Source organism: Saccostrea cucullata, unplaced genomic scaffold (genome assembly GCF_032062105.1).
Source record: "Saccostrea cucullata isolate Sc308-1 unplaced genomic scaffold, CSIRO_AGI_Scuc_v1 ctg1552, whole genome shotgun sequence".
In the NCBI taxonomy this organism is placed as follows: Eukaryota; Metazoa; Mollusca; class Bivalvia; order Ostreida; family Ostreidae; genus Saccostrea; species Saccostrea cuccullata.
Window position 1 is genome coordinate 66204 of NW_026941304.1, and position 19437 is coordinate 85640.

The following is a 19437-nucleotide window of genomic DNA, read 5'->3' on the forward strand; positions in this document are numbered from 1 at the left end:
ACGCAAAATGCAACTAGTGCTAATTGTAACGGGGACCGTTACAGATGTTCCCCAAACGCTCCCGAACTCCCTTTTGGTGCCATATTCCCTGTAAGCTTCATTAAATAATACAAACACTATGCATTTGAGACTTTAACAACGTTTACCCAGAAGTATACGATGTTCATTCAGATTTTAGCATTACACGCGTGCGCATGTGGATGCATGTGCATAATGACCATATCATCTTGTCTACACAATCTATATATTATAATATACTAAATATTAAAGACTTAGTATTTAATCCAAAAGTATTAAAAAATACGCTCATTCAAGTGTATTTTTGATTTTACTCATTTCACGTGCATGCACGTGCATGCATGAGCATGTGGTGACCATACCTTCTTGTAGAAGTCCATTACATCTATCTATGTTCTAAATCACATCCCGTTTGGTTGAAAACCAAGGGAGTTATAGCTGTTTAAAGTTTCAGCCAATCAGATTGCACAGCACGTGCATGCACGTGTTTTCATGATAATTTGCTGTATATCATTTTGTAGGATATCCTTATGTATGGCTATGTTAAAAATTTCAAACGATTTCGTAAAAAAACAAGAGAGATATTGAGACTTTAGTTTCAGCCAATCAGAGCAAAGAGCACGTGCATGCGCGTGAGATCTTGCTATTTTGACCATGTCATCTTGTCTATGCTACTAATATATCCTTATATAATGAGTTTCAAAGCATTTCATCAAAAATTGAAAAAGTTACTGCTATATTCATTATATTGGTCGTTTCATGTGTTGCACGTGCGCGCTCTTGCAAGCACGTGCGCGCAAAATGACCTTCGTTCGGCAAATCTGCATAACATGTCTACTGACCCTAAAAACATTTCACCTTAGTCGGATGTATAGTTTACGAGATCATACGCGGACAAAAAAGTGCCCAGGAAGAAGAAAAATAATAATAACTAGAGCAAAGCTCGTTGCAAAGCAACGAGTGGGTCTTCCTTCTTAGCGATAAGCAGAAAGTGAAATGTTTCAATTGTCAAGTTTGCTACCATTCTTTATTTCTTTGACTCAAATAGCAAAAACCTTTCCGGGTTAGAATAGGTCCTCAGTACCCTCTTGCTTGTCGTAAAAGGCGACTAAATGGGGCGGTTCTTCGGATGAGACCGTATAAACCGAGGCCCCGTGTCACAGCAGGTGTTGCACAATAAAGATCCCTCCCTGCTTAAAGGCCATTAGTGCCAAGCATAGGCCTAAATTTGCAGCCCTTCACCGGCAATGGTGACGTCTCCATATAAGTGAAATATTCTGGAGAGGGACGTTAAACAGTAAACAATCAATCAATCAATTATACTGTAAAAATACAAATATTTACACACATTTATAACCTTAACTATTAGAACTGGTATGTCTTCTCTTGGAAACGGAAGACCTCAAAACAGATGTTTACATGCAAGATCTGACACATACTTAAAAAGAATATTTATTCCAAACTAAAGATAGACTCTGTAACAAAATCTATTTCTCTTGAAAAACTGAAAGCAATTGATTTGTTCATATTTGTGGATTTATGTCTGTTTCTCAAATCAAAATTTAAATATGAATATTTAAAGTCAATATCATAAACTAAGACAGACTGATTCACATGAATGTTTCAATTTCATTATGCTGTTTATTCCTTGTCATCCCCCAACAGATGCTCTTCTGGCAAATCATGATCGTGCTTGGAATCAAATTTCAGTACTCTGATGACAGTCACACCTATCAAAAAGGAATTGAAATTTTTTATTGAATTTTTTTTAAAAAGTGCAACTTATACACTGTTATAAGATAAGATAAACCATCAAACTGAGTTCAAAGATACTGTCACATTTTCCGGTAGTCTATAATCATTTAAAAATATAGGTTTACAGGCAGTCATTTGAGGATGTTATAAAATAACATATTAGTTCTTCATGATTTCAAATAAAGAAAATGTACATTACTTGTTCATATCAAAATTTATTAGGAATGGTAATGGTTAACAGTTGTTAACCGACTAATTAGCCAAAAAGATGGTATCCAGTTATGATTTTTTTTATGTGTCAGGATAAGACCATTCGTAAAGGTGTTACAGCAATTAAGAACAATGCGCTAATGAAGTGACAAAACGCTATTGCATATGGAACAAAGAGCTAGCGCAAAGTAACAATGTGGCTCTAGCTCATTTATAACACCATGCTAGTAAGTTTATGACAACATTCTGGCCAGTTTAAGACACTTACAAGGCAGAATGAAGTAAAAATGTGCTACAACACTTATGACGATGGTCTAGTGTGTTTATGACAACACAATGACAATGTACTTGTGCATTGTAACAATGTTGCAGCAGGCTTTTACACCGCACAGTCAAGATTACATGTAATAGATTGTGTAAAGCTGTGTTGGCATGGCAGCATATTTTGTGTCAGCACAACTGCATGTTATTTTAAGTTGCCTTAGCCTGACAGTGTTGTGAACACTGTGTTAGCACATTGTTCCTAAACATGCTGAAGCACTTTTACAATTAGCCTTATCTGGACACCATAATTTTCATAACCAACTAGCTATGTTTTTTTGTAAAAGTACATGTACCAGGGTACATGTAAATCATTTTTTTCATTTAGATTTCCATATGTTTTAAAAAGACAAGGAATAAAATTCAATTTTCGATAAGCTTCTATTCATTATAAGTGTTTGCCAAAGCATTTTTTCCTATATAACCAAAATACATCTTTGTCTTTATGGTAGCCTAGTGGTAGGGCATTCCCTTTATATAATCCAGTAGCCTTTTTCACAAAAAATCTTAGGACTAAGACCAAAATTTCATAATTCTTTTCTACACATCTAAATTGCAGTAAGCCACTCAAAATCTTATATTTCTATTACGTAACAGTGTATGGTAAATTATACTTAAGATATAACAAAGTTTTTTTATTAAACAAAGGATTTGCAGAGATGTCACATTTTAATCTTAGTCGTAAGAATTTTTGTGAAAAGGGCTACTGAAGTTTAGCTTGATTTCTAGCCGGGCTCATTGCTACGAAGTTCAACAGGAAATGCTGCTTCATCACTGATGCTTAATCAAAGGATGATGTGACATAACTGCTATCTGGGGCCCTTTTTCCACGACGAATTATATTTAATATACAACAATGTTGGTAGTTTTCAAACATAAGTGAATAAATATGACGCCTTTCGAATAGTTTCAATAGTTCAGGCACATTTTAATTATAAGGAATACTGCATTATCTTTGATTTTTTAGACCCTATCACAGCTAAATTCGGCCAGGTTTGTGCGAATATTTTCTTTTAAGGCAAGAGAATGGGCGGGTCTCAGTACAATAGTGGGATATGCGTGTCTGAGAAGACCTTATATGGCTACTGTTATCATTTCGCACCTTTTCATTGACCAATCCGATGACAGAACAACAAAACATGCTGGTTTACTACGCTTACATTTTATCAGAGACACGTGGTTTAGGTTTATATTTACCTGTTATCTTTTTCTACATTCAAACTTTTATAATGGTCAGCCAATGCTACTTATACTTAATAATACGCATGGATTTTCAGCATTTACGGTTTTTAGGGCAAAAAATGCACATGAAAATTGTATTCACCGATACTCGGAAATACGTGTAGAACTAGCAAATTGCTCACCAAACACGCTACAAAACTTTAAACTAATGTATATCATGTATATTCTATCAAATGCTTGTAACTGTACATATAAATTTTATTGTGGTCTAGGAAATGGTACATATGTAGACCCGTGTCTAATCTGTGACTTAAATGCATAAAAAGATATCGAAAAGCAGTAAAATTCCAAGCATGTTGCCATAGTATTTTTGTGGTACTCACTCGTAACGAATTTCATATAGCTGATTGGTCAGTTAGAAAGTATCGCCCGTGCCTCGATTAGCATATGAATTCATTCTTACGTCAGAAAATCTACTTCCGTCGATCTGTTTATAATGGGAAAGGCCAACTATATTTTACAATTTTTTTAAAAATAGCATGTGAGCGCAATTAGGTACAATTTTCTCCTTTCACGTATAGGTAGATTTCAATAAAATACAGTGACCAGACAAAGGAGAAAATTGTACTTATCTGCACTCGTATATTTTAAGGGCTTCAAAGAGTGGGGGGGGGGGTTAAAATGCAATGGGAATTGAATGTAAACATGTTAACCCTACCCCAATAAAAGACCTATATCTATTAAATCACGTTTCTATTTTTGTTAAAAATAGTATTCTATACAGGTACACATATCAGTGATTAGTTACATACAAAAATTTGAGTAAAATTTAGACATTTAACTTTTTGTCAGTATACGAGGGGCCACAAGTCACCTCATCCTTTACAAGTTAAAATATAGTACATTTGGGCAATCAAATTTGAGGCAAATTTGATTGCGAAATTTGAAATTTGAATCAAAACTTTTTAATACTTTATGTATGCCATAGAGATTTTTTTGTGGATTACATATCCTCTCAATGCCTGAATTTGTTTTTAAACTCTCATCACGGTCTTTGTTCATTACCCTGTAAATGAGCCCAGCTTTCAGTACTTCTGAGTACTTTGATTATTCACTGTATCAAACCTAAGACAAAAACATGATGCAGTAATGTTACTTAACCATGCACCCAGCATTTGAGGTGAATGAGACCTTAAAAACCTCATAGTACATGTTAGGACAATGTCACTGAGTTCCAAATAAAGGTCTAAATAAAAAATATTCACCGGTATATATTAACACCTCCAAATGAGTGAAGGAGTGAAAATTCTCAAAGAACATTACCAATCAAAGTACCAATAATAAGCTGATTCTTACATCACAGGTTCCAATCCCATAGCTAAATGCTTCAGACGGGTTACTCCAATGAGACCGCATACACCGAGATTCAGTGTCAAAAGGATCCCTTACTTCTCAAAGGCAATACGTGCTGAGTACAAGTCTATATTTGCAGCTTACTATCCCAAGTGGTGGCATCATCAAATGACTGGAAAATGTTTGATAGGCCAATAATCAAACAAACCATTCCTGCAGTCATCTAAAAATAAGCAAACTTTCTATTATTACAATTGTTTTTACAAATTTCTTTTGAGATTTAACTGAGCAACAATTGTGCAAATTTTTGTCAATAAATTTTGATACTTAAGACTTTGTTTGAACAGCTATTTATAGCAATTACAGACAGCAGCACGAAGCGCTGCTCATAGTGCAAGCTCTCATGACAACGCCTTGGCGAAGAGAAAATTATCACTTGCTTATTGATCCACACAATTTCTTTTCCGCAGTAACTTTGGACCCACAGTGCTTTGATTCTTTAAGCTACATTCTTGCAAGAATTGATCAAAAGTTTCCAAAAAATAAATTCACCTTGATTCAATGGATAAATTGCAGATAAATAGTGGGGGAAAAAAATTCTTCATTAAAGTCAGCACTATTCAAGATTTAGACTGGTAGTGTAGGCCTAACTTACACCACGACATCGTGTGACTTCAAAGTCTAGTGCCCTATTCACACGGAGAGTTTAATTCGCAGTAAATGATTGCAAAGTAAACTAATGCGAATCAAACTAATGGGAATCAAACTGTGTTAACATGCCAGCTAATGCAAATTAAACAAATGCGAGTAAAAATTTTACTTCTACAGTCAAGTGTCAGTAAGGCTATCCGCTCAAAAATAGCACAATTAAGTACTAAAAGCTTACCACCAACATGTAGCATTTGAATTAATTTTGCCATTACACATGCCTCAAAATTTAATTCGAATAAGCTTCCCTCTGTGTTCACATGGAGCTAATGCAAAGTAATTTAATTCGCAGTAAAGTAATTCGAATTAATAAAACTAATTTGAATTAAACTCCCCGTGTGAACAGAGCATCGATGCACCAAATATCAAGTGCGGTTTGACAAGCCCGATCTAAATTAAAACTGAATAAGTATCTGCCCTCACCCTAACAGTCACACCGTCAACATATTGTTACGGTGTATATTCAACAAATAATAAGTGTAGTGTGAATTACCCCTCCATGGTTACTGCGGTATTGCTCTTTTGCAGGGCAAAATAATAACGTTTGGCAAAGTTTTTGTTGAGAGATAATTAAATGACGTATATTTAACAATTACTTATATGTCATATTTCACCAAACTATATCATTTTGCCCTGCAAAAGAGCAGTACCGCAGTTACCGTGAAACGATCTATAAGAGTATCACTATGATGGATAGTGGAGTGTTGAATTTTTTGTTTTGAAAGTGAGTCTTGTTGATATTAAATACTCACATATATTTAAATAAAAAATAAAAAGCTCTTGGGATTTTAAAAGGCTAACAGAAAGCGTCTGAGCCTTAAAACAGATAATGTATCGGTTCTAAAAATATCAATGCTCTAAGCTGCCATAGTAATTTAAATTTTAGGTAAAATAAATTTCTAACCTTCATTCCGATAGTCCACGCCAATCAAACTTTAAAATGTCACCGTTGACTCTTTCATCACTCGATACATTTATCACTGGGAACCACGAACCAGAGTCAAGAGTGCTCAGCTTGTTAAAGTAACAATCGGAATTTCCTCGTAAACAATTCACACAAAAATTTATAAATCGGATAATTCTGCTGAAAATAATGCTCCAGAGGATCGATAAAGTACTTCGTAGCTGCAGATTAAATGTGCGTGCATGTCTACATACGGCCTGTGGCTTGTGTGGTAAGATTAATGCTCAACTTCACATGATTTCCAACTTTCAGTTTGTAAACATGTGTCCGACTTTTGGGACACACTAATAACCGGATATACGAAAGACCTGATATTTACCTGATGTTTTTATTTTAGATTAAATGAAAATATTGAGTACTTCAAATGACTCATTTAAATACTTTATGACTATGATGCATAATGCTATACAAAAATTCGTTTGTTTGGAATATTTACTGACGATTTTGAATCAGGTCAAATAAGGTTTTTAGTATATCAGGTCTTTAGTACCTTCCCATTTCCCACAATGCCGCGCGTTGTTTACAAACAAGAAGCCCCGAAAAGACTTCCTCTTAACTAATGCATAAATATTTTGATTTTACTTATTGCCATGTACATCATCACATTATATTAATTATTTGAATAAAAAGAAAACAGAGAAACACCGAATCAAAACAATATCTTTCATATGCATCAACGAAAACTATGCAAGAGGCCCAGTCAAGGCTTGGCTTATAGTAGACAACTTGTTCCTGTAACGTTTCTCACATATTTGTTTTATAAAAAAACTATTAAATATAGCTTGAAGCTTATTTCTCTTTATATCAAACGACAAGATTTAATCAGTTCGAAACTATTTCAGTCAAACTTTTTCATAATATACCAATATTTTTAGCTATCAGAAAAAAACTTGTATGAGCTATTAACCCCTAATTATAGGGGCCAGCCCCCTTTCCTTGATCTTATATGAAAGCTCTCGTAATTATGCACAACTTTTGTTCTATATTTCTTACCAAATTATTCTCGGTTCAAAAGTTATTACACAAAAAAAAAGCAAAATTTCATGGGAAAAAAATACTAAAAATTGCCGTCACATAGCTTCCGATCTTTAAGAAATCAGCTTATAATTTTATCGATATGCACATCTACAATGTATTGGCTACAAGTTCTCAAACTTTCATGTAATTATCATATGTCGTTTTTGAGTTTATTAGTGGACACGAGACATCAAAATTATCAATTAAAGGGCAATAACTCACAAAGTAAGGCATGTATCAAAAAATTGAAAGCAGATGTAAATAGGTGTTAATACAAGGTATCTAACCTGAAAGTTTCATAAAAATCAGTCGAAAGGTCTTTGAGAAATCGCCTGTCAAAAATCCGGCGGGGAAAAAAAAGCAAATAATAATAAGAAACAGTAGAATAGTAGGGTCTTCCCAGTAGAACAGTAGAACAGTAGGGTCTTCCGAAGGAAGCTCGGAAGACCCTAATAACTAGGGCTAATTGTAACGGGAACCGTTACAGATGTTTCCCAAACGCTCCCCAACTCCCTTTTGGTGCCTTATTCCCTGTAAGCTTCATTAAATAAGACGGACTCTATCATTTTTAGACTATAACAATGTTTCCCAGAAGTATATTCAGTATATTCAAATTTATGCATTGCACGCATGTGCATTTGAATGCATGTGCGTAATGACCATATCATCTTGTCTACACTATTTATATACTAGAAATTACAGTGTTTTATCCAAAAGTATTAAAAAATACGTTTTAATCTAGTGTATTTGTAATTTTACTCATTTCACGTGCACGCACGTGCATGCATGTGCATGTCGACTGTATCTTCTTGTAGGAGTCTGTTATATTTGTCTATGTTCTAAATCCCATCCTGTTTGGTTGAAAAACGAGGAAGTTATAGCCATTTTAAGTTTAAGCCAATCAGATTGCAGCGCACGTGTATGCACATGTTTTCACGACAACTGTTATATATCATATTGTAGGACATCCTGATGCATGATTATGTTAAAAATTTTAAAGCATTTCGTCAAAAATTAAAAAAAGATATTGCGATTTTTGTTTCAGCGAATCAGAGCAAAGCACACGTGCATGCACGTGCATGCATGTGCATGACGACCATACCTCCTTGTGGGAGTCCATTATGTTTGTCTATGTTCTAAATCTCATACTGTTTCGTTGAAAAACAAGTGAGTTATAGCCATTTAAAGTTTAAGCCAATCAGATTGCAGCGCACGTGCATGCGCGTGTTTACATGACAATTGTTATATATCATATTGTAGTACATCCTAAAGTATGCCTATATTTTAAATTTCATAGCATTTCGTCAAAAAACAGAAAAGATATTGAGATTTTTGTTGCAGCCAATCAAAGCGAAGCGCACGTGCATGCGCGTGAGTTCGTGCTAATTTGACAGTGTCACATTATCTACACTATTAATATATCCTTAATAAATGAGTTTTAAAGTATTTCATCAAAAAATGTTAAAGTTATGGCTATATAAAGTATATCCGTCATTTCACTCATTTCACGCGCCCGCACGTGCATGCGTATGCGTGCAAAATAACCTTCGTGTTGCACACCTACACTACACACCTATTAACCCTAAAAAGGTTTTAGCTCAGTTGGGTGAACAGTTTCTGAGAACACTCGCGGACAAAAAAAGTACCGGAGAACAAAGAAAAAAAAAAAAGAATAATAACTAGATACGATCTCGTTGCGAGCAACGAGTGGGTCTTCCGTTCGATTCTTAATGAGATAAGATCAGATTCTGATTGAGATTTTCGTTCTAAAATAATGATTTTCCATAATCTGTAAAAAGACTTTGAACAATAAAGACTTCTAAAATTGACTTTTGGCACCTCACGGCCCCTAAAATTAGAAATCAGCCATTTTTTCTTCATATCATTTTTAAGCCTACGATTATAAACACTTTTTGTTCAACAACTATTCAGAGATTCTTTTTCGTTTTCGAGTTATTTGCAAAAGAAATATTTAGGGGCCAACCCTTCAACTCCCTAATGGGGACGTTTAGCGAAAAATGAAAGGTTGCATATTGTTCAGAACATGATTTTGAACATCTTTTGTTCAACATTACTTGGTCAAAATATTTCTCACTTTCGAGATATAAAGCGTCAAAGATTTAGCATGCTGGCCCCTTGTAGCCCCTAATTATGTAATATACGACATTAAAATCATAATATACAGTTGTAGATTGTTGAGATAAACATTTTTGCTTCAGTTATGTATTACAAAATATTAAACTCCTAAAGAGTTATAGATTTAAGACTTTAAGCCCCTTTTGGCCCCTAATTTGAGTGCCAAGCCCTTTTTTCTTGGTTTCATCTTGAAGCTCTTAAGATTTTGAACACTTTTTGTTCAACAACTATTCAGAGATTCTTTTTCGTTTTCGAGTTATTTGCAAAAGAAATATTTAGGGGCCAACCCTTCAACTCCCTAATGGGGACGTTTAGCGAAAAATAAAAGGTTCCATATTGTTCAGAAGATGATTTTGAATATCTTTTGCTCAATATTACTTTTCAAAATATTTCTCATTTTCGAGATATAAAGCGTCGAAGATTTAGCATTCTGGCCCCTTGTGGCCCCTAATTATGTAATATACGACATAAAAATTATAATATACAGTTGTAGATTGTTGAGATAAACATTTTTGCTTCAGTAATGTATAACAAAATATTGACTGTTAAAGAGTTATCGAAAAAAGACTTTTAGCCCCTTTTGGCCCCTAATTTGAGTGCCCAGACCCTTTTTCTTGATTTCATCTTAAAGCTCTCGGGATTTTGAACACTTTTTGTTCAAGAACTGTTCAGAGATTCTTTTTTGTTTTCGAGTTATTTGGAAAAGAAATATTTAGGGGCCAACCCTTCAACTCCCTAATGGGGACGTTTAGCAAAAAATGAAAGGTTGCATATTGTCTAGAACATGATTTTGAACATCTTTTGTTCAATATTACTTGTCAAAATATTTCTCATTTTCGAGATATAAAGCGTCAAAGATTTCGCATTCTGGCCCCTTGTGGCCCCTAATTATGTACCATACGACATTAAAATTATAATATACAGTTGTAGATTGTTAAGATAAACATTTTTGCTTCAGTAATGTATAACAAAATATTGACTGTTAAAGAGTTGTCAAAAAAAGACTTTTAGCCCATTTTGGCCCCTAATTTGAGTGCCCAGCCCCTTTTTCTTGATTTCATCTTGAAGGTCTTGGGATTTTGAACACTTTTTGTTCAACAACTATTCAGAGATTCTTTTTTGTTTTCGAGTTATTTGCAAAAGAAATATTTAGGGGCCAACCCTTCAACTCCCTAATGGGGACGTTTAGAAAAAAATGAAAGGTTGCATATTGTTCAGAACATGATTTTGAACATCTTTTGTTCAATATTACTTGTCAAAATATTTCTCACTTTCGAGATATAAAGCGTCAAAGATTTAGCATTCTGGCCCCTTGTGACCCCTAATTATGTAATATACGACATTAAAATCATAATATACAGTTGTAGATTGTTGAGATAAACATTTTTGCTTCAGTAATGTATAACAAAATATTGACTGTTAAAGAGTTATCGAAAAAAGACTTTTAGCCCCTTTTGGCCCTTAATGTGATGAGTCAGCACTTTTTTTACGAAAACATATGAAAGATCTTGTCATTCTGCACAAATATTGTTCAGTATGTTTTAACAAAATAATTATACTTAAAACGTTATGATGTAAAATGTCTCAAAAATCACTCATGATTTGTGTCCTAAATTTTGACCCCTACCGAGCTTCCATACTAGGTACTTCCGGAAACTATCCAAACTCCCAGTAACATGGGGATATGTCCTCTATCATCACTGAAAATTTCAGCGCTCTAGCTCAAACCCATCAAGCCATCTCTGAGAAATCTTCTGCACAAAATTTCTGAGATCAATCTCGTTGCGAGCAACGGACAAGAAGGTCCGCTAAATTTTAATAAAAGGGCGATAACTCTAAACCGGAAGTGATTTTCAAAAAATCCAAAAAATGGTATAAACTTCAGATCATTCTGCAACAACCCTGAAAATTTGAAGCAAATCCATCGAGCCATCTCTGAGAAATCTTCTGCACAAAATTTGCGTAGAGAAAAAGAATAATAATAACTAGATACGATCTCGTTGTGAACAACGAGTGGGTCTTCCGTTCGATTCTTGATGAGATGAGATAAGATTTTGAATGAGATTTTCACTCTAAAGTAATGATTTTCCATAATCTGTAAAAAGACATTGAACAATAAAGACTTCTAAAATCGACTTTTGGCCCCTCACGGCCCCTAATATTAGGGATAAGCCCTTTTTTCTTCAAAACATTTTAAAGCTCGTAGGATTATGAACACTTTTTGTTCAACAACTATTCAGAGATTCTTTTTCGTTTTCGAGTTATTCGCAAAAGAAATATTAAGGGACCAGCCCTTCAACTCCCTAATGGGGACGTTTAGCAAAAAATGGAAGGTTGCATATTGTTCAGAACATGATTTTGAACATCTTTTGTTCAATATTACTTATCAAAATATTTCTCACTTTCGAGATACAAAGCATCAAAGATTTAGCCTTCTGGCCCCTTGTGGCCCCTTATTATGTAATGTACGACTTTAAAATCATAATATACAGTTGTAGATTGTTAAAATAAACATTTTTGCTTCATTAATGTATAACAAATTCTTGACTGTTAAAGAGTTATCGAAAAAAAACTTTTAGCCCCTTTTGGCCCCTAATTTGAGTACCCAGCCCCTTTTCCTGGATTTCATTTTGAAGCTCTTAAGATTTTGAACACTTTTTGTTCAACAACTATTCAGAGATTCTTTTTTGTTTTCGAGTTATTTGCAAAAGAAATATTAAGGGGCCAACCCTTCAACTCCCTAATGGGGACGTTTAGCAAAAAATGAAAGGTTGCATATTGTTCAGAACATGATTTTGAACATCTTTTGTTCAATATTACTTGTCAAAATATTTCTCACTTTCGAGATATAAATCGTCTTAGATTGAGCATTCTGGTCCCTTGTGGCCCCTAATTATGTAATATACGATATTAAAATCCTAATATGCAGTTGTATATTGTTGAGATAAACATTTTTGCTTCAGTAATGTATAACAAAATATTGACTGTTAAAGAGTTATCGAAAAAGACTTTAAGCCCCTCTTGGCCCCTAATTTGAGTGTCCAGCCCCTTTTTCTGGGTTTCATCTTAAAGCTCTTAGGATTTTGAACACTTTTTGTTCAACAACTATTCAGAGATTCTTTTTTGTTTTCGAGTTTTTGCAAAAGAAATATTAAGGGGCCAACCCTTCAACTCCCTAATGGGGACGTTTAGCAAAAAACGAAAGGTTGCATATTGTTCAGAACATGATTTTGAACATCTTTTGTTCAACATTACTTGTCAAAATATTTCTCACTTTCGAGATATAAAGCATCAAAGATTTAGCCTTCTGGCCCCTTGTGGCCCCTTATTATGTAATGTACGACTTTAAAATCATAATATACAGTTGTAGATTGTTAAAATAAACATTTTTGCTTCATTAATGTATAACAAATTCTTGACTGTTAAAGAGTTATCGAAAAAAGACTTTTAGCCCCTTTTGGCCCCTAATTTGAGTACCCAGCCCCTTTTCCTGGATTTCATTTTAAAGCTCTTAAGATTTTGAACACTTTTTGTTCAACAACTATTCAGAGATTCTTTTTTGTTTTCGAGTTATTTGCAAAAGAAATATTAAGGGGCCAACCCTTCAACTCCCTAATGGGGACGTTTAGCAAAAAATGAAAGGTTGCATATTGTTCAGAACATGATTTTGAACATCTTTTGTTCAATATTACTTGTCAAAATATTTCTCACTTTCGAGATATAAAGCGTCAAAGATTTATCATTCTGGCCCCTTGTGACCCCTAATTATGTACCATACGATATTAAAATCATAATATACAGTTGTAGATTGTTGAGATAAACATTTTTGCTTCATTAATGTATAACAAAATATTGACTGTAAAATAGTTATCGAAAAAAGACTTTTAGCCCCTTTTGGCCCTTAATGTGATGAGTCAGCACTTTTTTTACGGAATCATATGAAAGATCTTGTCATTCTGCACAAATATTGTTCAGTATGTTCTTACAAAATATTTATACTTTAAAAGATATGATGCAAAATGTCTCCAAAAATCACTCGTGATTCGTGTCCTAAATTTTGACCCCTACCGAGCTTTCATACTAGGTACTTCCGGAAACTATCCATACTCCCAGTAACATGGGGACATGTCCTCTATCATCACTGAAAATTTCAGCGCTCTAGCTCAAGTCGTTTCTGAGATCAATGACGGACAAGAAGGTCCGCTGAATTTTAATAAAAGGGCGATAACTCTAGACCGGAAGTGATTTTCAAAAAATAAAAAAAATGGTATAAACTTCAGATGATCCTGCATCAACCCTGAAAATTTGAAGCAAATCCATCGAGCCATCTCTGAGAAATCTTCTGCACAAAATTTGTGCAGAGAAAAAGAATAATAATAAGAAAATTGAAAAAGAAACATAAGAATAATAGAAGGGTCTTCCGCTGAAGACGGAAGACCCTAATAACTAGATGAGATCTCGTTGTGAACAACGAGTGGGTCTTCCGTTCGATTCTTGATGAGATGAGATAAGATTTTGATTGAGATTTTTTTACATTGATAATTTTCTTAAGAAAAACGATTGTGCTGCCGTGACATATGGTATTTTTTAAATATTGAACGTTAAACTGTCATAAATTCCAATTCTGGCCCCTCTTGGCCCTTTATGTAAGGGACCAGCCCTTTTTTCTTCAAATCATCTGAAAGATCTCATGCTTTTTAACACTTTTTGTTCAACAAGTGTTCAGAGATTGTTTTTCATTTTCGAGTTATTAGCAAAAGAAATATTTAGGGGCCAACCCTTCAACTCCCTAATGGGGACGTTTAGCGAAAAATGAAAGGTTTCATATTGTTCAGAAAATGATTTTGAACATCTTTTGTTCAATATTACTTCTCAAAATATTTCTCACTTTCGAGATATGAAGTGTCAAAGATTTAGCATTCTGGCCCCTTGTGGTCCCTAATTATGTACCATACGACATAAAAATCATAATATATAGTTGTAAATTGTTGAGATAAACATCTTTGCTTCAGTAATGTATTACAAAATATTAAGTGCTAAAGAGTTATCGATTGAAGACTTTTGGCCCCTCTTGGCCCTTAATTTGACTGCCCAGCCCCTTTTTCTTGATTTCGACTTAAAGCTCTTAGAATTTTGAACACTTTTTGTTCAACAACTATTCAGAGATTCTTTTTCGTTTTCGAGTTATTCGCAAAAGAAATATTTAGGGGCCAACCCTTCAACTCCCTAATGGGGACGTTTAGCAAAACATGAAAGGTTGCATAATGTTTAGAACATGATTTTAAACATCTTTTGTTCAATATTATTGCTTGTCAAAATATTTCTCACTTACGAGATATAAAGCATCAAAGATTTAGCATTCTGGCCCCTTGTGGCCCCTAATATGTACCATACGACATGAAAATCAAACATATTTGCTTCAGTAATGTATTACAAAATATTAAAAGAGAAAGAGTTATCAAAATATTTGTTAAAAGATCGAAAAAAGACTTTTGGCCCCTCTTGGCCCTTAATTTGAGCACCCAGCCCCTTTTTCTGGATTTCATCTTGGAGCTCTTAGGATTTTGAACACTTTTTGTTCAACAACTATTCAGAGATTCTTTTTCGTTTTCGAGTTATTTGCAAAAGAAATATTTAGGGGCCAACCCTTCAACTCCCTAATGGGGACGTTTAGCAAAAAATGAAAGGTTGCATATTGTTCAGAACATGATTTTGAACATCTTTTGTTCAATATTACTTCTCAAAATATTTCTCATTTTCGAGATATAAAGCATCAAAGATTATGTATTTTGGCCCCTTTTGGCCCTTAATTATGTACCATACGACATGAAAATCATAATATATATTTGTGCATGGGTGAAATAAACATTTTTGCTTCAGTAATGTATTACAAAATATTAACTGCTAAAGAGTTATCGATTGAAGACCTTTGGCCCCTCTTAGCCCCTAATTTGAGTGCCCAGCCCCTTTTTCTTGATTTCATCTTGAAGCTTTTAGGATTTTGAACACTTTTTGTTCAACAACTATTCAGAGATTCTTTTTCGTTTTCGAGTTATTTGCAAAAGAAATATTTAGGGGCCAACCCTTCAACTCCCTAATGGGGACGTTTAGCGAAAAATGAAAGGTTGCATATTGTTCAGAACATGATTTTGAACATCTTTTGTTCAATATTACTTGTCAAAATATTTCTCACTTTCGAGATATAAAGCATCAACGATTTAGCATTCTGGCCCCTTGTAGCCCCTAATTATGTAATATACGACATAAAAATCATAATATACAGTTGTAGATTGTTGAGATAAACATTTTTGCTTCAGTAATGTATAGCAAAATATTGACTGTTAAAGAGTTATCGAAAAAAGACTTTTAGCCCCTCTTGGCCCCTAATTTGAGTGTCCAGCCCCTTTTTCTGGATTTCATCTTAAAGCTCTTAGGATTTTGAGCACTTTTTGTTCAACAACTATTCAGAGATTCTTTTTCGTTTTCGAGTTATTCGCAAAAGAAATATTTAGGGGCCAACCCTTCAACTCCCTAATGGGGACGTTTAGCGAAAAATGAAAGGTTGCATATTGTTCAGAACATGATTTTGAACATCTTTTGTTCAATATTACTTATCAAAATATTTCTCACTCTCGAGATATAAAGCGTCAAAGATTTGGCATTCTGGCCCCTTGTGGCCCCTAATTATGTACCATACGTCATAAAAATTATAATATATAGCTGTAGATTGTTGAGATAAACATTTTTGCTTCAGTATCATATTACAAAATATTAACTGATAAAGAGTTATCGATTGAAGACTTTTGGCCCCTTTCTGCCCCTAATGTGATGAGTCAGCGTTTTTTTCTTGATATCATTTGAAAGATCTTGTTGTTCTGCACAAATGATGTTCAGTATGTTCTTACAAAATATTTATACTTTAAAAGATATGATGCAAAATGTCTCCAAAAATCACTCGTGATTCGTGTCCTAAATTTTGACCCCTACCGAGCTTCCATACTAGGTACTTCCGGAAACTATCCAAACTCCCAGTAACATGGGGACATGTCCTCTATCATCACTGAAAATTTCAGCGCTCTAGCTCAAGCCGTTTTCGAGAAAATGAACGGACAAGGAGGTCCTCTGAATTTTGATAAAAGGGCGATAACTCTAGACCGGAAGTGATTTTCACAAAATCCTTCAGCCGGTATAAACTTCAGATTATCCTGCAACATCCCTGAAAATTTGAAGCAAATCCATCCAACCATCTCTGAGAAATCTTCTGCACAAAATTTGTGCAGAGAAAAAGAATAATAATAATAATAATAACTAGATACGATCTCGTTGCGAGCAACGAGTGGGTCTTCCGTTCGATTCTTGATGAGATGAGATAAGATTTTGATTGAGATTTTCATTCTAAAATAATGATTTTCCATAATCTGTAAAAAGACATTGAACATTAAAGACTTAAAAATTGACTTTTGGCCCCTCACAGCCCCTAATATTAGGGATCAGCCCTTTTTTTCTTCAAAACATTTTTAAGCTCTTAGGATTATGAACACTTTTTGTTAAACAACTATTCAGAGATTCTTTTTCGTTTTCGAGATATTCACAAAAGGAAATATTAAGGGAACAGCCCCTCAACTCCCTAATGGGGACGTTTAGCAAAAAATAAAAAGTTGCATATTGTTCAGAACATGATTTTGAACATCTTTTGTTCAATATTACTTATCAAAATATTTCTCACTTTCGAGATATAAAGCATCAAAGATTTAGCCTTCTGGCCCCTTGTGGCCCCTTATTATGTAATGTACGACTTTAAAATCATAATTTACAGTTGAAGATTGTTGAAATAAACATTTTTGCTTCATTAATGTATAACAAATTATTGACTGTTAAAGAGTTATCAAAAAAAGACTTTTGGCCCCTCTTGGCCACTAATTTGAGTGCTCAGCCCCTTTTTCTTGATTTCGTTTTAAAGCCCTTATGATTTTGAACACTTTTTATTCAATAACTATTCAGAGATTCTTTTTCGTTTTCGAGTTATTTGCAAAAGAAATATTTAGGGGCCAACCCTTCAACTCCCTAATGGGGACGTTTAGCAAAAAATGAAAGGTTGCATATTGTTCAGAACATTATTTTGAACATCTTTTGTTCAATATTACTTATCAAAATATTTCTCCCTTTCGAGATATAAAGCATCAAAGATTTAGCATTCTGGCCCCTTGTGGCCCCTAATTATGTACCATACGACATAAAAATCATAATATATAGTTGTAGATGGTTGAGATAAACATCTTTGCTTCAGTAATGTATTACAAAATATTAACTGATAAAGAGTTATCGAAAAAAACTTTTGGCCCCTCTTGGCCCCTAATTTGAGTGTCCAGCCCCTTTTTCTGGATTTCATCTTAAAGCTTTTAGGATTTTGAACACTTTTTGTTCAACAACTATTCAGAGATTCTTTTTCGTTTTTGAGTTGATTTGCATGAAGAAATATTTAGGGGCCAACCCTTCAGTTCCTTAATGGGGACGTTTAGCAAAAAATGAAAGGTTGCATATTGTTCAGAACATGATTTTGAACATCTTTTGTTTAATATTACTTATCAAAATATTTCTCATTTTCGAGATACAAAACGTCAAAGATTTAGCCTTGTGGCCCCTTGTGGCCCCTAATTATGTAATGTAAGACTTTAAAATCATAATATTCAGTTGTAGATTGTTGGGATAAACATTTTTGCTTCAGTAATGTATAACAAAATATTGATTGTTCTGGCCCCTCTTGGTCCTTAATGTGATAAGTCAGCACTTTTTTCTTGATATCATATTTAAAATTTTGTCATTCTGCACAAATTATGTTCAGTATGTTTTAACAAAATATTTATACTTCAATAGATATGATGCAAAATGTCTCAAAAAATCAGTCATGTTTCGTGTCCTAAATTTTGACCCCTACCGATCTTCCATACTAAGCACTTCCAGAAGATTTGAAAGTATAGGTGCAAAACTACAATATGTTGTCTATTAGCCCTGAAAATGACAGCATTCTAACTTTTGTCGTTTTTGAGTTTTTGTGTCGACAAAATGGTCACTAAAAATTCGATTAAAAGGGCAATAACTTCCGACCGGAAGTGAATTTTTAGGATTTGAACAAAAAAGGATCATCTTCAGATCAAAACACATTATCACTGAAAATTTCATTAAAATAGATCAAACCGTTTTTAAGACATGTTGGCTGTCGTATATTGAACCCTTATTACACCTGATCAGACTAGTGTTCCTGTGGGAAATGTTAATTTATTTCCAATAATCGTAGTTGGGATCGGTTTAATTTTGATCGGGATTGGCCAAAAGTAGAAAATAATTATTTTCTCTAAAAGTTGGCTATTTTGTTTCAATTTTATTTATGAATGTGATTAACAAACATTTCCCCTCCACTCTGACAGGTTTTAAAACGATTTTAATCAAAAGTTTAAAAAATCTTAGGATATTAAACTATGTCCGTAAATTTCATGAAAAAAGAACGAGTATTTATTTCGTAATTATCAAACACCCGGTTTTCAGTTACGAAATTCCCGGCCCGGCCCGAGTTTCGCTACCCATTTTAGTCACACTCATTACTTGTCTTATTTTTATAAATATTTTGTTAATTAAAAACGAATTGCATTTCTATAATACGACTTTTCTTTACATATTTAATAAGGTATTTCTGTGATGCATTCATTGACAGCATTTTTTTTTTACAAGAAAGCATCTAACTTGGATGTAATTTTTTAAAAAAAAATTCTTTGAAA

At 33.9% G+C, this 19437-nt stretch overlaps 1 long non-coding RNA gene across 1 annotated transcript; it reads right to left on the reverse strand.

The window, feature by feature from the left end:
• Positions 1-572: 572 nt before the first annotated feature.
• Positions 573-6606, reverse strand: LOC134257588 (uncharacterized). The gene is made up of 3 exons (XR_009989954.1): positions 6452-6606; positions 4843-5062; positions 573-1748 (listed from the first exon to the last, which is right to left on the reverse strand). It is a non-coding gene; the product is annotated as an uncharacterized LOC134257588 (long non-coding RNA).
• Positions 6607-19437: the final 12831 nt, after the last annotated feature.